We start from the raw sequence: 18277 nt of genomic DNA, 5'->3' as shown, positions 1-18277 counted from the left end.
TCAGGCACATACCTATAAGCCTCATTATCGCTAGTAGGTATACTTACTTAAGTACAATCTTTTGCAAAAAATGCTGTTCATATTATATCTATGCTTACTGTCTGATCGTTTTTAGGGTTCCGTAGCCAAAATGGCAAAAACGGAACCCTTATAGTTTCGTCATGTCCGTCTGTCCGTCTGTCCGTCTGTCCGTCTGTCACAGCCGATTTACTCGGAAACTATAAGTACTACAGTGATGAAATTTGATGGGAATATGTGTTGTATAAACCGCTACAAAAATATGACACTAAATAGTAAAAAAAAGAATTGGGGGTGGGGCCCCCCATACATGTAACTGAGGGATGAAATTTTTTTTTTCGATGTACATACCCGTGTGGGGTATCAATGGAAAGGTCTTTTAAAATGATATAAAGTTTTCTAAAAAACATTTTTCTTAAAGTGAACGATTTTTGAGATATCAGCTCTCAAAGTCGTAAAAAGTATGTCCCCCCCCCTCTATTTTTATAACTACGGGGTATAAAATTCTAAAAAAAATAGAGGTGATGCATGCTAATTAACTCTTTCAACGATTTTTGGTTTGATCAAAGTATCTCTTATAGTTTTTGAGATAGGTTGATTTAACTACGGAACCCTTTGTGCGCGAGCCCGACTCGCACTTGGCCGGTTTTTTTAACATTCTGTATACCTAATACATGTTTGTTACTAACGAAATGATTGGAATTTGTGTTTTAATAAGTAGCCACTTAAGTACCTATCAAAAGTTTCGAGCGTACAGCGTTTTATGTGTACGCTCGAAACTATTTGTACGATTTTCTGTGGCAAAGCCGCGTACTTGCATACAAGATACAAGAGTACTGTAATGAAAATGAATAATAGCAATACAGCGAAAGCATCAGTCTTGCGCCCCGCACATCGCTTCACCGCAAGCTCGCATTAAAATTCACCAAGCTAAGCCCCACTGAATAATGGCCGCCGATCCTCACCGAGACATCTATAATGTTTACTAAATAAGCGAACGAATAGCGCACAATTTGTTCCGTTTAAAACGTCGTGTAATCGGCATAATCCCTCGTTTTATCATTGCTGGATTACTGCAATAAGATTAATTAGCTTTCGTTATGTGGAATTGTTATTGTCGGGATGATCGTTGAGCTTTGTGTTGTGTTCGAGATTTATTGTTATTGTTCTGAAGACAAGTTGAACTGAAGACAAGGAAATAGCCCGCGCAGTAACAACGACCATAGACAAGACAGGTGGACGAAGTCGTTGTTTGTAGGAGGAAACCTGAGGGTCGGCAAGTTGGCACAGGGTGTCATCATTATGATGATGATGAAGAAATACACAACAACAATGAAAAAGTTTCAGTGACATGTGGAACTAACTGGTGGTTTTTTGGCTGGTGTTTACTGTAGGTACTTAGGGCTGATTTTTCAATAGTCAGATAGATGTTATCTGTCGAATAAAAATGGTTGCTGTCACAGTCTTATACAAACATTCAGTCGCGACAGTATCATAATTATTCCCCAGATAACTTTTATCTGGCTATTGAAAAATCAGCCCTTAGTTACATTACCTACTTAAGTGCCAATTTCACCATTCTCTGTTAGAGCATAATCAGGGAGTAGTGGTTAACTTTTGACACATCTGTCATGAATTTTAGTCATATGCCGATGACGTTTAATTTAGGTATAAATCAATCCCTGTCGGTTAGATAACCGTCAATGGAGAAATAAGCACTTAGCCTACTATCACTGTAAAAACAAAGTCTGTGTAAGTTCTTACATAGAACTTTTATCTTGAGCTTGATTCCCGAGTGAATAGCCGGAGTCATAATAATATGTGATGGTTTATTTCTTTACTAACATATGAATTTATTTTTCAAGTCTGGGCACGTATCGTCGTCAAGAAATGCACACGGGACAAATAGCTGAACAGGGCAAGTCCGAGTCAACCAACTTCTAAGAGATGCTGTATGTAGGTTGATACTTGCTAGAAGTAATCCCTGCTTTCCAGAATTATTGGAAAACATAATATAAGTATATAGTATAGCTGTTCTCGCGAGCTTCACTTCGCCTTAAAAAGTTTTCCCGTGGGAATTCCGGGATAAAAAGTAGCCTATGTTCTTTCTCAGGGTCTAGAACATATTTATACCAAATTTCATTCAAATTTTGGCGTGAAAGAGTAACAGACAGACAGACACAGTTACTTTCGCATTTATAGTATTAGTTAGTCGTTAGTCGCGGGAACAGCTAAAGAAGCTCGATTCTGGAACTCAGCGTTAGAGAAGTTGTTCAAGATTCACTGTAAGGTAGGAGATGAGTTATTTATATTCACATTATTTACTTTCTGTTTGCATGCAAAAAGGTCGTGGCATCGGTTACAGCGTCTAGGAGACGGTTTCTATTTTGGGTGAAACGACTGTTGAATTTTTCAGCACTGTCTGGCTTGCCTTGAAGGTTTTGAACATTTATCGAAATGAAGATCAAGTTTAAAATAGGATCTTTTAAATTGAAAAACAAATTGTTTAGTTAAAAGTACCTACCTAATGTTTTTTCAACAACACATTCAATTTGAAAGTAAATGTCATCCGACCTCATCTTAAATTACCCTCTCGTATTTCTACCCTCTATGTTAGTACTTATACAGGTACGTCTATTGTTGCAATTTAATAATTTACTTCGGTAACTCTATAAAACGAAAATTGTAGGGTCTTTCCTATCTGTCTCTAAACATTAAAAATACCTATACTTTATTAGGTATTCATTCCTACTTACATTTTTTTCACCTTAACCTAACTTAAAGTCCAAAGTTAATCTGAACCCTCGTAGCATCGGGTCCCTGAAACCCACAAATCTCCGACTCGGCCATTAAGTAGGGGTTCTCATAAGAACCGGCGATATAGTGGTTCTAATTAGTTAGAGTCAACTGGCTTCTTGCGCTATTTGTACCAGGACAACAGGAGTTAATGCCACTGCGCAGCGGAATGAAATGGCAAGGATATTAAAGAAAGAAAGTTCGGCAGTTTATATTGATTCTCTACCTACTAGTTTTTTTAAGCCCTTTCAATTGAAATAACGCTCAAGTTTTTATCTTTTTATTAAAATGATTACATTACCGTCTATGATGATTACTAACGAATTTTCCTGCAGGCTACCGATGTATGTGTAGTGTGTACGGGTAATACGTCTAAACTAAAGGTAGACTTTGGCATGCAGTTAATACAAGTCAATTTGCGCCGCACTGAACATCACTAGTGTACAAAGGAGTTCCAGAGCTAAGGTATTTAATTAAAAACTTAACTGTTCACAATTTTTCACGTTATTAACGTAAGCGATTTTCCGACAAGCATCTTTCTTATAAAGGACTTAACAGGCACTTCGCGGAACGCAGACAAAAAAAACTGAAAAGAATTTTCCGTGTCCACCGGAAAATCTGTTTGAAACGCCCAATAAACGTAGACCCCGCGTTCTACTCTTTGACAAGCACCGTGATGCTTCCCCGCTCGCAGCAGAAATTCAGCTTAGACTGGACATCAAAATAGGATGGATCGGACAAATGCAGTGAAAACTACAGTGCTTTTTATGTTATCCCAGTACTCGGATACCGCAGGATACCGACTGCACTTTTATCGGGAAAGGTGTCGGATAGAAATATAAAATTTTCTAACCGAAAACGTGTAATGTGTCGCGTTCATTTGTTTTACTGCTGCCGTGCTCGTGTTGCTGCCAACTTTCAATTCAACGTTTGTAGAGAGATCAGCGAATGTGAATTTGATGTTAAAGTACCTACATAGACTATCAAATATGGAATGGATAAGTAGGAATACTCCTGCTGTGTATCTCTATCTAACTATACCTACTCACCATCAACGAGTTCAAACAGAAAGTCATAAAGTCAAAAAGAAGGACTTAAGGTCCTTCTTCAACTGACATCCAAATCTGGGATCCTGTAGGGTGTGGATGTGCCTATGGTGCCCACCCATGCACTATCGACCTCTGCCATGCCAACTTAATGAACATAATTTTTGTTTATGATTTACAGTCCGAGTACCTATAGGACACTGATATTTTACATAACGAGATCATTTTTATTTATCTAATACGTCTCGCAGACTAAAGATACAATTAGGTATATGGAATTGTTTTAACACTTGTGCACTGAAAGCATCTAATTCATCAATTCATTCATAATTATGATCTTTAGGTTATAAGTAATTATGTATTTTAATGATTTTAAGTATTTTGCGACTCTTCTAAACATTTTGTAGGTATAGTTTGTTAAATCTGTAACTCACCATCAAACTTTGTATTTATAGGTGATGTGCTGAAAAAATATAGGTACACCATGGAATCCATATCCATATTTTGCGTAATAAAAAACGAGATCGCAAAACCACACAAGAATGTAACCAAATAAACTTTACAAAAAAACCCAATAAACAAGAGCTAACAACGTGAACTGATCGTAAAACTCCGCCAGCACATCTCACTCGCATAAATCTTGGGAACTCTTAAAAGCAACAATATACTCGCTAAACTTAATTTTGAATCTGCCATAACGTCTTTTCAGAGCCATATTTTAAACCGAATATTGGCTTTAAATTGGTCCGTAATGCTTCTTCGCGGTAGTTTCGCAGCGCATCGGCGAGTTATTGCAATACTCTGTGTTTTATTACACAAATAACGATCGGTTTTTTGTTCTCCTACGTTTTTACGTAATTGATCTACTGGTACCATGTTGGTTTGCAGGATGCTTGTATGTATTCACGAGTATGCAGCAATATGAATACTGCTGTATTCCCTATCCGTATCTATAATAATTATTATGTTATATTTTACAGATAGATAGATACACAAAGAAAGTCATAGCAATTTTACATTAGGTACAACTTAATTAGGGTAAAAAGGTGGTATTATCGCTTAAACCGTTCTATTTCAGAGTAATAGGTACACCTACTTCATACATAATAATATACATAGCACATAGTCAACCCTGTATATTTCAGTTAATACTATTAATAGTCAAGTAGGGCTATAATTATGTATTTTATAAATACGTATAAGTTGTAGAATACTAAATATAAGGTTAGTATTAGGGCATGCAATACCGGAACTATTTTCAATACCGGTATTGAGTTCCGGTATTGCAACTCAATACCGGGATCCCGGTATTAATACCGGTATTAGATTTCCTTGTAATAAATGGCATATATTGTGATTAAAGGTCGTATAGGTCAAAATAAAACGAGAAAAACCAATAATTTCAGTATTTTGTAAAAGATTTTTACGAGAATTGAGTATTAGAGTTTAAATTTTACAATAAATTATTATTTTTACATCCAGTGTCCGTTTACGCATGGACAACAGTAGATATCAAACGGCCGAAAACTGCATCAAACGGTTGGAAACAAGTGCGCTTTCACAGTACATAGGAATACTATATCTTAATCGCTTTATTATAGCCTAAAAAAGTCCAATTCCGGTATTAATTCAATACCGGTATTAACTTTCAATACCGGTATTGAAAAAAGCGTGAATTTTGTCCCTAATACCGGTATTACGAATACCGGTATTGCGGTATTGCATGCCCTAGTTAGTATTAAGTGTTAGTATTTAAGTTATGTAACTTTATTCTATTTATGTAAGAATATTCTATCTATCTATAACGATAATAATATATCTATGTACCTCTATCTACTGATTATTATATATCAATTCATTCAAATAGTGTAATATATAGGTGACAACATAAAAAAGCAGGTTCAGTAGCCTTCACAGAAACTTGACCGCTCAGAGTGACATTCCTACCGAGAGGGGTTCGTTATACAAAGAGTCAAATCTTTTACCGGGAAATACTCAAGCGCTCTTACGAGAGTCAAACCGTATATCGGTAACGGATAGATAGCGGGGTCCTGCCTTTTTATGCGTAAGGCGTAAGGTATGAAAAGTGCGTGTTGCCAGTGATGACTTACGGAGCCGAGACGTGGTGCTTCACCAAAGGGCTTATCCACAAGCTCAGAGTTGCTCAGCGTGCTATGGAAAGGGCTATGTTAGGCGTGTCCCTGCGAGATAGGATTCGTAATGAAGAAATCCGCAGGAGAACTAAAGTTACCGACATAGCCAAAAGGATTAGCACGCTGAAATGGCAATGGGCTGGCCACGTAGCCCGCAGAGCCGACGACCGCTGGAGTAGAAAGGTTCTGGAGTGGAGACCCCGTGTCGGCAAACGGCGTGTCGGTCGCCCCCCAACCCGTTGGTCTGATGATCTGCGGAAGGTAGCGGGAAGCCGCTGGATGCAGATGGCGGGTGACCATTTGGGGTGGCGATCGTTAGGAGAGGCCTATGTCCAACAGTGGACTACGGAAGGCTGAGAGAGAGAGAGAGAGAGAGCCTTTTTATGTCCTCTGTCCTCTCCCTCATAAAGGTGAACCTTTGGATTAAACCTATAGTTACACGCAACATTCCTGATAGTACAAGTCATAGTTCTGATTAAATACCAGCTTGCGAAATGTGGCACAGATTACATCCAGTGGCGTGGTTTGGGAGAGTCAGCATTGGACTGCTATAGGCTGAGGATGGTGATGATAATGATCTGCTAAATTTAAACTCATGTTTGCACTTTACAAAATATCATGGACATCTCATTCAGAAACTCATACTCCACTGTTATATAAAAACCAGTAGTACCAACATCACAGTTGTCAACCAGAAAATAGTTACAAATGAGAGGGACTTAGTTAACAGTGGAATGCTGTAACAGTAAACTTGGTAGCAAACACACATACAAAGTACAGAGTGCAAGGATTAAGAGCGTGCGGAGTGGAAGCGGGTCGCAGCGGGGTCGTGTCGGCCACGGAACTTGAGGCTTTACACTCGCGAGCAATGAAAAAGTTCCACTCACAGAATGCCAGTTCGTCTAGTTTTAGTAGTAGTTTTGATTTTTTTAGTAGGTTTACTAGTCATAATAATATTTTAATTAAAATAAATGTTTGAAAAAAATTGAGTGATTTGGTGCTGGCGTGCTGTGGGTCTAGTAGGTTTGTTAGATTGTCGGAAACTATAAAAGTTTACGTTTTCTTCTGTCATCCTGCATTGCATACATTATCTGTCAAAAGTTGCATGATATTTCCGCTAGAGGCGCCACTTTAGGCGAGAAAACGTAAACTTTTATAGTTTCCGACAATCTAACAAACCTACTAGACCCACAGCACGCCACGCCAGCACCAAACCACTCATTTTTTTTCAAACATTTCATTAAATAAAAATATTATTATGACTAGTAAAGAACACAGTATTTTCGTTTTAAATTGGTAATATTCTGATGGACTGTTAAATGTACTTCAATATTGCAGACGGCGTCATTAAGCTAGCCTTTCCGTTTAGGAGTAATTGAGTAATTGCATGCGACTCATGCGAGTGCATAAAGGTAAATTCCAAAACTATGTTTCCGAATGTATCAATTCCGAAAGCTATTTTTTTCTCAAATGTTTTTAACGTAGGTAAGTACGTTTGTGCCTGCAAATCGCTTCTCTAGTGGCCCGACTCCGCAGAACACTTTTCAGTGCATCTTAATAAATTTAATTTAATTCGAAAAGGCAATTAGACTCCGATGTCCTCCTATAAGCTTTACAAATAGTTGTGCATTGACTCACATAGTTACCTACACAGTAAGTATACCATTCAACACACTTAGGAGCCAATTAAAGCTCTAACATTGGTGATATAGGTACTTAGCCCCAATTTCTCCATAGTCGGTTATCTAACCGACCAGGTATTGGTTCATCAATTATACGTCATCTCCATATAAAATTCTTGACGGTTGTGTCAAAAGTCAACCACTAATACCTGGTTATGCTCTAACCGACTGTGGAGAAATTGGCACTTACTCTCGTTGCGGGTAAACATCACGAGACATTATGTGGAACTTAGTTTAAAACATTTCACAATGTACCTACCAACTTATAGGTAGCTTTATTAATGAATATCTCTTATTCTTAATTATCTATCTACATAAATTGCGAATCTGGTGGGAAATAGTTAGCTTTATCACACTTATATTTATAAAGGCGAAAGTTTGTGCGTATGTGGCTGTGTTTGATACGCAGAGCCTGCCAGGTGTCTCCCTTTTGCACCAGAACCACAGAACGGATCTTGGTGCCAAAGCTGACATTCAAATTATTCACATAGACTATTATTTTCCTATCCAGGCGGAGTCCGGGGGAAATAGCTAGTTTTTAATGAATAAAGCTGAAACGATAACCACACCATAGTTACATGAACATCGTCGCTTCACGCAGTAATTTGAGCATTAAAAACTTTAGCGTGTCCATAAAATAAAAGCGGCGTCTATAAAGTTTCAAATTGCATGCATTTGGCAGCTTTCAGCGTGTTTTCCGCTCAAGCGACTTTTACCAGTGGGGCGCCGCTCGCTCCCATTGGTTGCGGAAATTAGAACGGCTTTTTTACGAACTACCTACCTATTATTGGAGTATAATGATTTTTTGCAGTTCATTCAAGCTTTTTACGCAAGCGGTAGAGGTTTTCACGACAACATACCTTTTGTGGTTCTACTATTAACAAGCCTTTTCCGTTTAATATACCTAGGTACTTTTTAATTGCTCGTGAGATATATTACCTATGTAGTGTATTCAAATAAGAGTTTTTAGACCAACTTTTTGGTTACAATAAGTACCTACCTACTAATAAAGTAAATTATTTTTACAAAGATTTTAAAATACACATAAGTGTGTATAGGTAGTATGATATAAAGAAGAGAGAAAATGCATTCAATTGGTTTCAAAAGTTGTTTTATTACTGCATTTTACATTTAAAATTACTGTACCTAAATCAGACTGAAACATAAATATAAATTCATCCAATTCGTTACATTACACAATTTTTCAGAACATAATTTTTCGTCTGAAATCTCTAAAAAATTTCAACAATAATTTACATTTTGGACCAGATTATATTTCCTCTCCCTCATTTCGTGTTGTTTATTTTTTATTAAAACGAGGTCTGAATCATAATTTGCAAATTGAAGTTTATTTTGTACAATAAATGGTTGAGATTCCGATTGATGGGATAGATCTATCCCTATCACAAGGATGACAAGGGTGATTTCCCACCAGATATGTGTTAATGCTGAATAATGCGCAAAAAAAAACCTTCTTTCATTGGAAGGAGACCCGTGCCCCAGCAGCGGGGACGTGATAGGTCGTGATGATGTGTTATGCTATGCTGCTGATGCGTTTCACATCCTCCAATCATATTCATTCGTCCACACAGCTTGGCACTGGTCGGTACGGATTTTTTTCCTATCATCATTAGCGCAGCATGTCAGGGCACATCTCTGGTTTACCTGTAAGCAAACTCTCACCCATATTTTCCTTCTTATACATGAGACCATCCTGTATATGTATGTGATCAGCACATGCGATTATTTTGTATATGTGATCAGCACATGAGATCACCCTGTATATGTGATCAGCATAACAGCACCCTCTACATGCGAGTCGGCAACATGGCGGTCGTCAGTTAGCAGCCGGCTGCGGATAACTCGATCATCTGTTCGCATCACGACCGTCCTGGAGCCACGAGATAGAAGGATTGTAGGCGGCAAGTAAACGACTGTTTTTATAAAACATTTGTAAGATCTATAAAAATTGTGTTAGTGTTGAGAGATAAGCAATGCTGCTTGATTGATTGTTGATTGCTAATGTGCGCTGGCGGCCTATTTGTAACTTATTGTCAGCTTTATTAAACCTGCTAGCCTTGCACAGGGCGCAAGACGAGCACATCAAGTCGTGAATAAAGTTCTCCGTTGCGCTCGCTCTCGAAGCCGCGTGATACCGATTATGTTAGTGAGGGTGATGCAAATCTTGTCACATCTTGATGTGACACAACACATCTTGTGTGTCTTGGTCTTGGGCCTCGTGATAGCCTTTACAATGGTGAAATAGCAGCTCCATAAAATACTCCAATGGCACATCCATTCCTAATCCACGTCTCTCTGGTTCGCACTCCGGGTAGAAGACAGATTCGTGGCAGGATGACTTGCTAGATTTTTGATCGATAGCTCGCGCGCCCACTACGAGACATGTTTATCTGGTTATGGAAACAATTTTTGCCAATAATATTTTCCCTCGTAGATTTTCCCTCCTCGGTAATATTTATTTCGCTCGGATATTGGATTTAATAAAGAATTATTAATATCTGTTGGCCGTGTATACTGTGTAGGTACGGTCATTGTGTTCGTAGTGGTATGGCCAGTAGAACGATGGATGAACAATACTTGGTTTTGTTTTAGTTTCACTTCTTTTAATAAATGAAAAGATAATTAGATGCTACGTAGTCAATACTACAGGGCCCGAAGACTGGAAAAGAGGACGTCTAAAATCATTCAAGGTCTGACCAGAAAAAAAAAACATGTTTAGCCCTCTGGAATGCTAAATGTAAAATGCCCGTTAGGCTTAACGGGTATCAAACTTTTTTGTCGTAAATGATTATGTATTGTCGTTGAATAAAAAATTAATAATAAAATAAAAATAATAATATAATACGTGGGGACATCTCACACACGGGCATCCGACTCAAGCTAGACAGAGCCTGTGTTATGGGTATCGGACAGCTAATATATCTACACAGATACATAGATAGATACATATTAAATATAAATATCAACAGCCAAGACCCGTGTACAAATATCTGTCATTAAACAAACATCTGCCCCAGCCGGGAATCGAACTCGGGACCTTCGGCATAGCAGTCAGGGCTACCAGTTAATCACTTCGCCATTCAACCGTCGAAGTTTAAACGTAAAATCAATTTTAAAAGTATAATTAGGTACAGTAAAGCCAAAATAATCAGATTGAGTGTTTCCACGTCATCTACCCTATGGAGACATATGGGTAAGATGAAACATGAGAAATATTTTCCTATTTCATTTCACATAACAAGTTTCAGACACATTTATTACAAAGTTTGTCGTCCTTTTTGTTTTGATCCCGTGAGATTTAAATAAGAAAATATGAAGTGTATGGTGAATCGAGTCTTGAGTGCATTACTTGACTTGAGATATAAGCCTATTCTGTAGTTCGATTAAGGAATTAAAAAAAAACTCTACTGTCGAGATAACTCCGTCCTGTACCATAAGTTGCTTAGAATGACGAGCTGAGTCAGCCCCTTTCGGCTATTTACTAAATTTAAGGCGGCTCCTAGACGATCAATTATATTGCGCAATATTGACTATTGTGCAATATGATTCATCGCCTAGGGTTAATATTGAAGATTGCCCAAACGGCTTTTGGATTAAAAACTTATTGCACAGTAAATATATTGCACAATAGTATTGTAGGTCTAGGGTCCGCCTAACACTTTTTTAACATGCTGAATAAGTAGATATTTAAAAGTAACTTTAGCAAGACTCATCTGCTGCATACCCAGTGATAAATATAATAATGTTGAAAAGGCAGATAAAATTACATGAAGGGGAAACTGGAGAAGGTTCTTGTTTCAGGTGTTTTACATCACAATGATAATAAAAATGTATCACACATTCGATCCGATCCACTCTAAACATTTCAGGGAGCTTAGTGTGAGTTTAGTAGTTCACCGAAAAAACACTCAGTGTGATCATTAAGATAAAAAATAAAACGCATCAAAATTAATATCGATAAGGTAAAATACATAAAATATGTTTTGTGATTGGTCGTGATCGTGAAAAATTACGCACTCGATAACTTTTTTACGCATTAACCTCATATAATATATAGTTACTTTATTGTTATTTTATATTATATTATGAGGTTAATGCGTAAAAAAAACTATGTAAATAATTATTGTCACTTTACGCAAAGGAAACTTGAAAGCAAGCTGTTTTTAACATTAACTGCATTCATATTAAAATCTGTTCTATCATTTGATTCATATCATGGCCACAGAGTCATCATGACAATAACGCATATAACTAACTATCATAGTACTCGTATTATCTAGCAAATCTCACACTACACCCACGGGTCCCTTATCACGAGTTTCCGTGAGACTAGCCCGCCAATGGAGGCCCTCGGAAAAGGCTTAGGGTTTCCCGCCTTTAGGGACATCGCCTTTGTCGAGGATATATAAAATAAAATATAAATCAATTCATATGTCTCGTCGTGTCGAGAGTGTATAAGGAGGCGTCAGTATTCCGCCGTCATATATCATCATCAGGGAGCGACGTGGTCGGAATTTGAGACCGCACGTAAGCACTAGCTTAAGACACAAATGTTCACGATTTTCGGCTGTGAGACTGTGACTTGAGTATAATCGTAATTAATTGAGATGATATTATTATACTCACGTGCTAAGAAACAGCAGTCCCACTTACATAATGTAGACACCAAATGGCCTCTGTTTTTTAAACATTTAATAGGAAAACTAAACAAAATATTTATGTTTTTAGTTGGAATATTGCAGAAAGCGTCATTTAGTTTGGTTTTTTTTTCAGTTTAGTAGAAATTGGCGATTTTCTCAATGGAACTATTTCATTGCCCGTGAGTGTTTTAACTGAGTGACTGAACGAAAAAAGTTGACTTGGTAATTAAACTTTGAAAGTTTAAATCACAAAGCTTATTTACGTTTAATGTAGTATTGTGACCAATAAGATTCTATTAAGACAACATTTTACTTTAAAAGTTTGTAAGTTCATTAAGAATTTTTAGACAGTTATTTCACTCATAGTTTTTATGTCTTACATTAATGATATGATTGAATACATACCTACACACAGTGGATGTAGAATAATGGTGCAGCCGTTAGCAACTCAAGCACTTTTATTTAACGTGTATTTAAGCTCCGAGGTTCAAAACCGTTCAGTGACACATTGGTTTCATGTCATGCACACTCCCTGCATCTAAAAATCTAAATAAGTACAACAATCAAATAAATGCCTCAGCGATAAACTCGTCCGGTAAATCTGAGGTCTAAACAAAAAGAGCCGAAATATATGACGCGGCCGAGACAGATGCTTATCAAAAATCACCTTTGTCTCTCAGGAAAATGAAGTCATTTCTCTTTGCAGAAGCACCGTGACGGCGCGTGCTCAGGATATGAGATGCTGCTAGTTGACAATGAGGATATTTCACGAATGTGTAGCTCCTATTCGGAGTTAGAAAGCTTTACTGTGACGATGGGAAACTAATCTTTTTATTTATTTGATTACCTAATTAATGCACAAATGTAAAATAGTGTACAAAATTTAATGGTGGGCTTAGTGCTAAAATAATTTTGTACCAGTGAACCTGCAGGCCATAATGATGACTATTGAAGAAAATATCCAGAAGTGGACGTTAGAGGGCTGATCAAAAGACCGTGACCATCTGATATAAAATGTTTTTTTCCTATAAGTGCTCAATAATTAAAAAGGAATCAAAGAGCCAGCAAAATTATATAAAAATATAGTTTATTTATGTCTCAGTGCAGTCGCAAGTGCAGTCTCCTTTCTCCACAGAGCAGTACCCCTACTCCTGAAAGGCAATGTATTGCGTCTGTCTTGCGTTCTCAACATTAAATCAATCATAACTTTCCTTCAAAAGGGTTTCTACAAAAAGTATATATACCTAAATTTTTATCATGATTACGCCCATTTTAGAACCTAACAGGCTAACACCAAGAACCTAGTACAAAGAATGTAGAATTTAGCTTAAATTAACTAACATTAGTTTCCGACAAAAACAGCATTTTTTGGCCTGTATTAAAATAAATTCCAGGCATTATGTTATTGTGTCTAGGTTCTCAAAATAGGCACCATTTAGCTGAACAAACTTGTATTTTTACTTTTTGGAAAAAACGATTTCAAATATAAGTATACAGGATGTTGCAAAAAGGGTATACTGAGCCGAAAGGGGGTGACGAGGGAGTCATGCTGAACAACTTTTAGGTATATTACGAGTTTTGGAAATTTGCAAAAAAATAAATCTTTCTCCATAGTGAAAAGTCACGTGGCCAACAAAGTTTCCATGGAAAAGGAAATATTGTTTTCGTGAATTTTCAAAACTCGTAGAACAAAAGTTGGTCAGGATGACCCCCTGAGTCACCCTCTGACGGCGTAGGGATACAGCTTGAGTCTGTGTGCGATTGAGACACAGATTCTATTAATTGGAGAGGGGAAGTAATTACACAATATCACTCGTAATGAGTTACAAACATAGTTAAGTATTTGTTTTTGTAGGCGTACCATGCACTAAGGGGTTCATATTTTATTTGCTTAGGGATGATTTTTCAATGGTCATATAATTGTTACATGAGGAATAAACTGTTGCTATATCAGTGTAATTTTCTTATTAATGTATTCTAATCTAACACCCCCATGACAAAACCGTCGCATTCAAATTCGTCCATCCTTTACCGAGATCTACACCCGATATACAGATACACGCGTATTCGTAAACTTATGACGCCAATATTTTGCATGCGGAGCTTCAAAATCAAACGGCAAAAAATAAAAACACGAAAAATATAGCAAAATATGAAACATTGTGCTCGTGACAAATACCTGTTGTAAATCAGTGAGAATCGTTGTGTATCGCTTAACTTGATTCATGCAGATTGGCTAAAACACAACCCGATCCAATATTAAATGTATTTTTAACAAAGCCGCAGGGATGTATCGCCGTTTTTTAGGATTGAAACTGTGTTTTTGACAAAATATTTACGACATTTATTCAGGAATTTCAGGATATAGGTTTCGTGTAATCCACTAATGAAATAGTTTTAATAGAGTGCATTCGTTTTTGAAATTGTCTGATATCGAATGACTACCGATTTTAAACTGCGGCCGTAGGTATTAATTCGATAAGAAAAAGTAAGTAAATAAGACGCAGCCGTGTGTGCATAAATTCCACTCTGCCTACCCTTCAAGGGTGTGTGTGTGTGTTGACTGTCGAATGATAGGAATTCCATTCATAGTTTATAGCACGTAAAATCTCAGGATAAAATTGTCGCGAATTATGTCAGAAGGATGCAGATTTATCCCGGTCCTAATTTGTAAAGGCTTACTTAGGGTCCCCATATTATTTAATTTTAAGGGACAAAAATAATACTAGTCTTATTAATTAGATATAAAAATATGCTGATTAAACAAAAATAATAATAATTAAAAATATTTTTGGAGGTGCTGGGATTTGAACCCAGGACTTTCAGCATGCGAAGCAGACACTCTACCACTGAGTTACACCCCCGGTGACAGTGATGTTTAGAATTCGATACAGTACCAATGTGATTCAAGGCATATAACTTTCACTTTTCAATACTGCTTCCGGCGGCGATAACTAGTTTGTACATGTGAAATCATATCATGCTTCATACGTCCTTTCACTTTATAGTTTAACATGAGTGCTCATACAGTTTTAATCCATGTTTGGTATGTATAATCATAGAATAACGAGTACTAGTACTGTACTTGTTATTCTATGGTATTATACAACATAAGTACATATACCGTAAGTAAGTAATACCGGTTATGCATAAGTTATCGTAAGCTTATAATTATAATAACCGTCCTTTTTTTCATTTGAAATAATAGAATAGAATAGAAGTAAATCATAATCAAATAAGTCATTCTCCATAGTAAAAAGTCACGTGACCAACAGTAACTAGAGTAGTTGGGTACACTACAGAATTCCGAATTACTTTTTTACGAATATGAAAATAACGATTTTCATAATTACGAATTTCATAGTTCTGAATAATTCACAATCCCGAATTTTTAGTTTCCGAATAGCGAAAATCACGAATAGTATAATAAACGAAATTTCAAACAACAGATTTATTAAAATAACGAAAGTCAATTTTCCGAATATTATTATTTCGATGTTTCCAAAGTACGATTTTTTATTATATCGAATTGTTAAAATTACGAATTCCGAAATTTTAGTATTCCGAAAATACAAATTCCGCAATGTTTCTTAGTGAATAGTCAGTGTTTATTAACAGCATAATCCGTATACAAACAAAAATAAATAAGCTATATTATATGAAACGCTGCGCTCCGCTTTGTTTTTCGATATCTATGTGCACCTAACACGCTCCTCCTCGCTTTGCTCGTCGTCGCACCTATCTTTAGGTTTAGGTCCTAAGCTTTTTAAGATGAAACACCGTAAAAATCCGAGCAATTGTATTGCTTTGTTCTGTAACTTAACAACAAGTACTAAAAATAGTTAACTATTTAACAAAACTTGACAAAATTTGTTTACTCTATATTTGAAACGCTCCGCTCCGCTTCGCTGCGCTCCGCTTTGTTTTTCGATATCTATGTGCACCTAACACGCTCCTCCTCGCTTTGCTCGTCGTCGCACCTATCTTTAGGTTTAGGTTCTAGGGTTTTTAAAGTGCGTATGATTTGCTTTGATTTGTTGTGAAACTTAACAACAAATAGTTTTCTATTTAACAATATGTCTTTTAAGCCGTATGTTAAACGTTCCGCTGCGGTCCGCTTTGTTTTTAGATATCTTTGTGCACCTAACACGCTCCTCCTCGCTTTGCTCGTCGTCGCACCAATTTTTTGGTTTAGGTTCTAAAGTTTTAAAGACGTTTATGCGTTCAGGTCAAAATCACGAATTATCATATTTCCGATCGGGATTTTAAATTTTCGTGATTATAATAAATCGGTATTTTATTTTTCGTATATTAAAGTAATCGTATTTTTTAACGTTCGTATATTTAACAATCGTAATAATAAATATTCGTGATTTTAATATTCGAAATTATAATTTTCGTGATTTTTATAATTCGGTTTTTAAGAAAATCGGTATTGCAATATTTCGTAAATTACATATTCGGTGTTATCAAATTCGGAAAAAAGTTTTTCGAAATATTTGGGTGTTCCCAGAGTAGTTACTAGTTACCATGAAAAATTTTAATTTTTTCGCGAATTTTTAAATTCTGATTAAATTTTCGGGCTTATTTATACAGGGTGTTGCAAAATTGGTATACTAAGCCGAAACCTACATGTGCAGCATGTTATATCTAAGCCCGAAACTGAACTTTCTATGGAAAATGATATTTTTTTTTCGCGAATTTTCATATTCTGATTTCAGTTTCGGGCTTAGATATAACATGCTGCACATGTAGGTTACGGCTTAGTATACCCTTTTTGCAACACCCTGTATACTATGCTGCACATGTAGATTTCGGCTTGGTATAACCTTTTTGCCACACTCTATATATTAAATTAATCTAAACGCCAGAACCATTGTCACCCTACATGAAAGATTTGGCATCAAGAGCGTTGATGTCGTAAAAAGGGAATGTGGAGAATGCGCGGGGCGCGGGGCGCGGGGTGAGGAACAAGGGGAGGAGGGGGGGGGGGGGGGCAGGCATTAACTCGCGGGAATGTCCCGGAGGAATCCGAGACTCGTGCTTACTGTAGTGGTGTACTTGTTGTTACTTCGGTGTTTGACTCATACTTGAATATTATTTTCTTGACAAAACTAACTAGGTATTTCATTTCCGGCATGTGTTTGAGATGCATTCATCTTTTATAACCATATTCAAGAGGGCTCATTCTCGTCCTTCAAAGAAATTCAAACTGAATATTAGGCCAACACCAGAACAATAGTGACCATATTGCAATGGATTTTTAAACTAACATACCACTGAAATGTTTAATAAATGATATAAAAAATTTGAAGATTACTCCTTGCGAACCGGCTTCCTGACTGTTTATGAACCTTTTATAGATAAAATAAGATATTCTTCATTTGTACACAAAAACATGGTTAAAATTACAAAAACTTCATCTAACTTACAAATGGCGGTTTTATCGCTTAAAGCGATTACTTCCAGACAACCTTCTATATACTCCAGGGTTCAATGGCAAAGTCTGATGGGTCCAGACAGGGCTGTCATGAAACTTGATGATGTTCAATCGGCTCGCAGCTGTAAATAAGCCCACCCGTGCTCAGTCGACGATGGTGGCGTTTCACTTTTACACGCTCCTGAAAAAATACTGAAATTTTGTATCTGTACACTTCTATAGATATTGGATATCGTTTGTAGGATTTTGACAAAATATTATGTAGATATGCAAAATTGTAATTGGATTTGGTGAAAGTAAAACTTTTTAAGTATTTTAATTAAAAAGTTAACCTATCAACTTTGCTTTTAAATTTTGTAGATTTTTACAAATAGTAATTAGGTATTAATTGCTTATAAAGTTTTTGCAAAATCTTGTAACAAACAGAGCAGGTATACTTATATAAGTACCTGCTTACCTACTTTTTTGCTGCTTGATGATA

At 36.6% G+C, this 18277-nt stretch overlaps 1 non-coding gene across 1 annotated transcript; it reads right to left on the bottom strand.

Moving 5' to 3' along the window:
- Positions 1 to 15148: 15148 nt before the first annotated feature.
- Trnaa-cgc lies at positions 15149 to 15220 on the bottom strand. The gene has a single exon. It is a non-coding gene; the product is annotated as a tRNA-Ala (tRNA).
- Between the last annotated feature and the right edge of the window lie 3057 nt (positions 15221 to 18277).

This window comes from Plutella xylostella, chromosome 17 (assembly GCF_932276165.1).
Source record: "Plutella xylostella chromosome 17, ilPluXylo3.1, whole genome shotgun sequence".
NCBI lineage: Eukaryota > Metazoa > Arthropoda > Insecta > Lepidoptera > Plutellidae > Plutella > Plutella xylostella.
This window is presented reverse-complemented; position numbering and strand designations above follow the sequence as displayed.